Source organism: Gopherus flavomarginatus, chromosome 5 (genome assembly GCF_025201925.1).
Source record: "Gopherus flavomarginatus isolate rGopFla2 chromosome 5, rGopFla2.mat.asm, whole genome shotgun sequence".
NCBI lineage: Eukaryota > Metazoa > Chordata > Testudines > Testudinidae > Gopherus > Gopherus flavomarginatus.
The window spans coordinates 32657749-32665803 of record NC_066621.1 but is presented as its reverse complement, the minus strand read 5'-3'; the positions used below and the strand labels follow the sequence as shown (position 1 = coordinate 32665803).

Below are 8055 nucleotides of genomic sequence, written 5' to 3'. Positions count from 1 at the left end.
TGATAATGACACAGAGGGAAAACCTGAGCTTTCAGATCAGTGTTCAGAAATGAAAGACAAAGGGTGGAAATCAGAGATTTTGGATCCATTTTGCAAATTATAGAGAGGAAAGTGGAAAATCAGAAGGATTTTATATCAGTTGTTGATAGGAGGTAAAATCTGAGTGTTTCACATGAATACTTGATAAATGAATAAAGAGGAAATGGGCAACATTTGGAAACATTTTGTGTTCAATAATCTGAGAAAAGGTGTAAATCTGAGATTTTCTTATTATTTTATAATTAGAGACAGGAAAATCTCAGGGCATATTCAATTAGAAATAGACAACTAGAGAGAAGTGGGGCAAATGTTTAGGTTATTTTATTTGAATCTTTGAGATTTGCAAAGAAATTGTGTCACAAACTGCATATTTGATAACATGAGAGGAAAACACCAAGATCTGAGGGGAGAGAGTCACTTTCCTGTCAGGGCCCAGTGCTCCCTCCCCCTCCCCCTCCGGAGTCTCTCACTCACTGGGGGCTCCAGGCGGGGCTGGTGCGGTCAGAGCCTGGGGCTGCCTAGGGGGCAGGTCCCAGCTGGAGAAAGCCCCCCCCACGGCCAGGATAGAAATGTGCTACTGGTAGCAGCCAGGGGCTGGACCCTCTCTATGGGGGACACTTGCTCCCCCCTCCCCTTCCTGGCCCTTCCCACGCCCTGTTGCCAGCAGAGAGTGGCCCCCCTAGCCCAGCCCAGAGGTGTCCCTGTCTCAGGCCCCCCCCATCCTCTGCCCAGTTCAGAAATCACTCAGAGGAACCATTTCCCACCTACACAAGGACAAATCACTGCAGGTGAAAATGGGGGGAAACACCCCAAACCTGAGATCTGAACTGGCCATTGGCAAAGGGGAGAGAAAATGGGGCACAATGGGGGGAGGGGAACAGGGAACTTCTCAGGGGTTTGAGGGAAAGGGGTGTCAGCCTGGATGTTGCTTCTTGCTCTCTAGGGAGAAAGGGGGCAGAACAGGAGAGGAGGGGAGTCTCCACGGAGGGGGCAGTGGTAATTCCGAGGGGATCTCAGCCCTCCCTTTTTCTCCCCGCTCCTCAGGGGTCACCTGCTTTTCTCCCCTCGCCCCCCGGCCATGTCCCCGCTGCACAGACATTTTCCATCCATCCCTTTCCCAGGTCTCCCACCTCCGCAGCCTCCGCCCGACCCCACGCAGGGGCTGCTTGGTGTAATGCATGTTCAGTAGGGATTTCTCCCCTACTAATGCTGGGGTGTCCTTCTCCTATAGGTTAGTCTACCAATGATCTCATCTTGGTGCCATGTGTGTCAGTTCATTGCCATGGCACTCGTGTGCTTAGACATCTGACGATGCTCTATAGAAAAGCTCCTTGAGTGAGGTGATCCACAGGGAGTAGCTCAAAGCTCCAAAGTGCCTGGCCAGGGGCAGGACATTGGCACAGCAAGGGCGGGGTGTGGCAGTGACATCACAAAGGCCTTTTGCAGGACCTCACACTATTGGTCAAAGACTATTCTTGAGCATGTGGTGACCTCACAGAGAGATCCTGACATCAGTCAGGGGCCAGGGGCTAGGGAAACCTCAGAGACCCCTGTGGCTTTGCTTCAGCAAGTATCCTTCTCCAGGTCCCTGTCTGAGGACTGAGAGAGTATTCGGGTTCATGGACGTGAGCGCCAGGAGAAACCTCTTTCCAGTTTTCTCCTTCCCTTGTAGTGATTTTACTTGAAAACAGCCGTCCTGTTTAGAAGGTAAGAGCCTCCTGGAGGTGTGAAACCTGTTCAGTCTGATCCATCTGGTGCGAATTGAATTCTAGGCATGGAAAACATGAGCTTAAGGAGGCAGAATTTTATTCCGCACCTGGGATTTTGTCCCTTAGAATCATGGGGACATTAGGGTTTGTCCTTTGTGTTTCACCTTTTCCTCCATCCACCTGTCCCTCCCTCCTTTCTCATCATCTCGTCTTTTGTCCTTTCTCCTGTTCCCCTCCCAACACCAGGACGAGTGTGTGCATGTGTATTGCGGGGGAGTGCTCTACAGCTCTCAATGGGGGAGCTCCACCCAAAAATGTGAGGCTGAAATAGTGCTCAGGCAGTCAGGGCTGGATTAACCTTTTGTTGGCCATGCCAAAAAACATATTTTTGGGCCCCAGTGTAGTCACTGTGGGCTCCGAGTGTGGGCCTGGTGGGGCAGTGACATTGGTGCCTTCGTATACCCGGTACTGAACCTCAGAGACATTTTTCATTTTGATCACACACCTCTCCATGACTATATGCATTGCCATACACAGCTCCCTCAGCCCGCGGGTTTTCTTATTGAGCTGTACACCCATGTGGGTTTACCAGTGTCCACAGTGAGCAGAACTTTCATAGTGACCAAGGAAACTCCCCACAGATTTCTCTCTTTCCTCATTCAGACCTTCTCTAGCCATGTCTCCAGTACCCCCCCATGTCACCAGTCACTGCATGTGGTCCTAGTCTCAGCTGAAAGTCCTAAAGCCAGTAGACACCTGATCAGTTCTGACAGATCCCTCCCTCAGCCCCCATCCTGCCATGTGAGCAAGCCACCTACAAACATCATTTCCCCAAAGTGAGGACTTAGCCCTTGGGAATCTGAAGACACCAGCGTCTCTCCCTCTGCTCCCATCTACATGCTAGTCTGCTACCTGGTCACCACCACCTCTCCCCATACTTGTTTCCTTTCTACTTTGGACATGCTCCCAACCAGCTGGAAGCTCCCTCTTCAAGTCTGACCTGCTCCCGCCTTCCCTGCTCCCCCGACATTCCTTTCCCACTGGTGACCTCTGTTCCTTGAGGTTAACTCCAGTGTCTTTAGGTGCTCTAGCTTAATGGCCCCAGGAGTCATAGAGCCACTTGTAGTTTCTCTAGCTACAGCCATGGGGCAACTGCCAGAGGCCAGCCTTAGACAGTTGCAGCTACTAGCCGCAGGAGCGGAGGCAATGCCAAGGCTGAGCATGCTTGAACCTTGCAAGGGCAGCACTAGGGACTCTAAATCCTCAGCACTGGCCCTAGGCAGCTGCAGACTCTGGAGTTAGGCACTTTCCTCCTCTAGGTTCCTGCATGGTTACAGAACTGCAGTAAAGTGGAACAATTATCAGCTTCTGTGATTGGAAGATGTCTGGATCCATCTAATAAGACTGTCCTACATAAATGAGGAAAGTTGAGGTGCCTTTATTATTCTTTTGTTCCATTCTTTGTTTCTATGGGGAATTTGCCAGTGCAATATCACTGTCTTCCTTTTAAACAAACAAAACTAAAAAAAAAAGTGTAATGGCTGTTGAAAATAGCAATTCCAGCCCTCGTTAGCACTGTGAAGACCCCAACGTTTGTTGCTCAATTTTCTCCTACTTTTTCTACAGTAAATGACAGTGGATCAGCATATTTGATTTGGGAGAAATGAAGTAACAGCTGCTCAAATTGGGCTTGAGCACTCCTGATTTTGAGGTGTTCAGATCTGGAAGGCAGGGGCTAGATTCCCTTTATGAATATTAGATACATCTGGAAAGGAAAAGTCAATTTCTATTTTCATGGCTCAGAAGTGGAAATCCTCCTGTCCTGTATCTGAAGCTGTCCAGCTCCAGTAGAGCCTCCCCTTCCTTACTTACCATTTTACCTTCTGGTGGGATCCACATATCTCCCTTGCCCAGCTTCAGATAGAGAGGGGCCCTGTCCAGTTAGTCCACCCAGTTCCATCTTTGGGGGCTGCCAGGCGAGGTCACACCAGCATCCCTAAGCCTGTCTGGGGAAGTCTTCTGAGGGTGCTACCTGGGCCAAAGCCTTCTACTCCTTGGTCACACCTCTTCCCTATTCACAGCTGGCACCCCCTTCTAGCAGCCAGCCCCCCAGCCACAGCAAGCTGCAGCGCATGGAGTCTCACAGCTTCCCCCCTCCCTTTCCTGTTGGTAGCAGCCAAGGGAATGCTGGGAAATATTCGTTCTCTGCTCTAAGGCAGGGAGCTGGTCAAGGAACTACAGCTCCGAGGGCCCTATGGGGTCTCAGCTCCCCTACTGAATCCAGGCTGCTCTGAGGCTCCTTTTCTGCAGAGGGGAGGAAGTTACTGTTACAGGTACCTTCGGAGCTTGGGCTTAGCACTATGGCACCATGTCAAACCCAGTACTGCTCCCAACTCTATCCAGCTCTGCAGCTGGCAGGATCCCTTCCCATTCTTTTTGTTTCTTGTCTCCTCTCCAAGGAGAAGCTCTGCGTTGTTCCTGTGTGGGGAATTGAACCCAGGCTGTCTGGGTGAAAGCCAAGAATCCTAACCACTAGACCACATGGCACTTTCATAACACGTTTACATGTTCATATTCAATAACACAATTAAACGTAGCCATTCAAAGTAGCCATTTAAAAGAAGCCATTCAAAAAACTTCAAAAACAGACTTCAAAGAGAAATTGCAGAGTTACAACTGATCTGCAAACTTAAAACCATTAATTTGAGCTTGAAGAGGGACTGGGGGTGACTGGCTCACTACAAAAGCAATTTTCCCTCTCTTGGTATTGACACCTCCCTGTCAATTACTTGGAGAGAGCCACATCCACCCTGACTGAATTAGCCTTCAACACTGGTTCTCCCCTTGTTTGGTAACTCCCTTTACATCATGTTCCAATATATATTTATGCCTCTATCTGCAATTTTCACTCCATGCATCTGAAGAAGAGGGCTTTTTACCCACGAATGCTTGTGTCCAAATAAATCTGTTAGTTCTTAAGGTGTCACCGGACTCCTCGTTGTTTTTGTGAAATAAAAGCAAAATGCACTCTAAGCTGATCTTAACCCTTTCAATGCCCTTACAAACTTAGATGCTTCTCACCACAGGCCGGCTGGTGGCTTTTCAGCCAGGCTCTCCCCTTTCGTCAGCGCTTCAGTTGCTTGGTGTGAGGGTGTCTGTAGATGTAGGTGGACGAGAGAGACAAAGCATGGCAAATGTCTCTGCTTTTATCATATCCTTTCTTCCCTCTTGGCTTTGCTCCCCCTTCAGAGTCAGGTGAGCATCACTGCGTCTCTCCAAGCAAGTCTGAGCAATTCCCCTGGGGTGTCCTCTTGCAGGTAAGTGATTGCACTGTAGCTCCCTTGCTGAACAATGGCTGTTGATGGGTTGTTTGACACCCTGTCCGGGTGTTGGTTACTTTCCTTGCTGTTGTCACTGGGGAGCTAATATTTGGCTGACTCCCCCACCTTACAGCATAGTGATAACCACACTGCACAATTCTCATAACTTCATATGCATGAATGGTAAACATCTATGGGTAGAGAAATGACTTTCAGCAGATCATATCCTTTCCCCTGATACCTTACAAGGCATGCTCTGTATATAAGATCACGATTATATGAAAATGAGGAATATGGGGGTTACAGCACACTCCCCCAAAGGTACAGAATGTCACACTGAGATTCTATTTTCATTTGTTATGTAACAGCATTAAAGAGATCCAGTGACTGACCAATGGCATTTTCAAGTGCCAAAATAGCAAGCGCTGTTGGTCTCTCATTGGCCATCAGCGACTGAAGATACGGTTTAATGAGCCAGAGCTTCAAGGCGAGGGTGGCTCTGTCCACTGCCTTCCGTTGCGCTGCTGGGCACCAAGTCCCTGGCGGTCAATATGTGAAGCTGGGAGAAGAGAGTCGGGTGGCAAGCGGGGGTAGAACTTTTGCCACCAGGGTCTAGCTGTCTAACTTCCTCTTCGTACTGCTGGGCCCCCGTTGCCGTCAGGTAACACAGGAACTAAGGCAGGAATAGGGTGAGGAAGCAAGTAAAGCCGAGCAAGGAAGGTAAAAGTTAATCTTATCTTCATGGGCAGCTCGCAATGATGATCTTTTTCTGTGCCACAGCTGACAACAACATCCCAGACAGAAAAGTAACAGGCCAAAAAGAAACCTAGCAGCTGCTGAAACAGTTCAGTTGGGAGCGTGCTAGACTAACAGGCTCTTCTATCCTCCTTTATGCACCGGCGGGAAGTTTTCTGAGAGTGCAGCAGTACCTTTAACTGCCACGAGTCCCTCATTTCAGGCTATGCAGCAGGAAAAGACAGCATGGGCTTCTGCACCGAGTTGCCCACCGGACGTTTCATTCTTCTCTTGCTCTTTGTCAGCAAGGAGAAGAAAAAGAAGCTCTCCCTGAAGCTGGAGTCACACGGGCGAGGTAAGGACGACTTCCTGAGTGCTGGCTCCAGTCCTCTGCCCTGCCAGCTGACCTATCGAGGGGCTACCACCACATTCTCTAGATTTGTCCATCAGTCTGTGCCAGAATGAACAACAAACTAGTAGGTGGAGTTTCTGTAGTGTAGTGGTTATCACATTTGCCTTATACGCAAAAGGTCCCTGGTTCAAAACCAGGCAGAAACACGTTGGCTTCCTTTTCCCAGATCCCCTTGTTATTCAGAGAGGGCACTCCTCCTATTGGCCTGTCTCTGGGATAACTCCAACCCCTGCATGACAGAGGATGCTGACAGCAGTGGAGAAAGCACCTTGGTGTCAGGCTGGAGAACCTAGAGTAGTTAGGCCAGTCACCATTTGGAGGCTTGTGGCTTGGCCACCTCTGCTGTTGGAGGTTGGCCTATAGAGGCTCTCACTTCCTGCTGGGCTCCTTTGCGTGACTGGCCAAAGGAGGAAGTGAGGCAGGAATGGGGCAATAGAGGAAAGTTGAGCTGAGGAAGGCAGGGAAGAAGCTGTGCGGCTAAGTGGGGTTAGTAGAGCACCCCCCTTCATTCTGCAAAGCCTGGGGAGGTGTGGTTGGCTGCTGGGAGGTAGAATCCTGTGCCTGCCTCTTGGCTTCCCAGGAGTGGCTACTTGCAGCCCAGGAGAAGAAGGAAGGTTCTGGGTGAAAGGAAAACATGCAAAGCTGAGTCCAAGTGGAGAATGGCGGCTCCTTTATGGCCAACCTGGGGGCATGACTGATGGTTTTAGAGGTGGAGGCTGGGCTGGCTGTGAGCAACTGGGATCCAGGAAACCCCCACCTGCCCTTCTGAGGGCTGAACCCATGGAGGTGCGGTTTTCTGCTGGGAGACAGACCCCTGTGGCTGCCTGTTGGCATCCCAGGGATGGCTACTTGCAGCCCAGGAGAAGCGGGGTTCTGGGGGGAAGAAAAGCAGCAATGGTGAGGCTGAGTGGGCTCCTTTCTGGCCGAGATGGTGGACTGTGGTGAGTCTGGGAGTTGCCTGCAAGCCATAAGTGGACGTAGTGCAGTGAAAACTGCTGCTCCATTCTGGCCGACCTGGGGGCGCCATGGATGACTTGGGAGTGGGGGCAGGGCGCTGGCTGTGAGCAAATGGGATCCAGGAAGCCCCAGCCTGCCCCTCCAGGGGCCGAGTCTTCTTCTCTCCTGCCATGGGGAGCCCGACCTTAAGCCTGCCCAGCATGTGCAGCAGCTCGAGCATTAAGCCTTCCTGTGTGCATAACAGAACTACGCCCTAGTGTTATAAGGTGTAAAGTTTAGATTGTGAATTTATCTTTAATTTCCATGGTAATTTACTTTGATCTTTTATTCCTACCACTTATAATCCTTAAAACTCCATCTTTCTGTAGTTAATAAATCTGTTTTATGCTCTACTTAAACTGGTGTATTTTGCTTGAAGTTCTTGGGAAATCTCAGCTCCATTACAAGGCTGGTTCATGTACTATTCACAGTGAGGGAGGGGTGGACCCTGTGTAATAAACTCACACTGATCAGGCTTCTGATTAAGGCAAGATGGTATGATCCAGGGGTGCAAGGCTGCAGAGCTGTAGGGGGGGCGACTTACTATCATTAGTGTTATGAGTGGCTGCAGAAGCATTCATGTAATTCAGTTGGCTGTGTCCCTACCTACGGATGTCTGTGTAAGTGCAATATCTGCCAGAGATTCACAGCTTGTCTCAGCATCACATGTGTGAGAGGGAGCCCAGGTGGTGGGACAAAGGGCTCAGGGGTCCCACTGTTCAGTTGCATCCCATAGATCCCATCACAGACTTTCAACAACCACAGCGGGTGCTCACTGAGACAGAGAGAGAGATGCCAAAATAGTGATCTCCAGTGCCAGCAGACATCAAACTATCAGAAATTC

At 49.9% G+C, this 8055-nt stretch overlaps 1 non-coding gene across 1 annotated transcript; it reads left to right on the top strand.

Annotated features, from left to right (window-relative positions):
• The first annotated feature begins 6288 nt into the window (after positions 1-6288).
• On the top strand, positions 6289-6361 carry TRNAI-UAU (transfer RNA isoleucine (anticodon UAU)). The gene has a single exon. It is a non-coding gene; the product is annotated as a tRNA-Ile (tRNA).
• The last annotated feature ends 1694 nt before the right edge of the window (positions 6362-8055 follow it).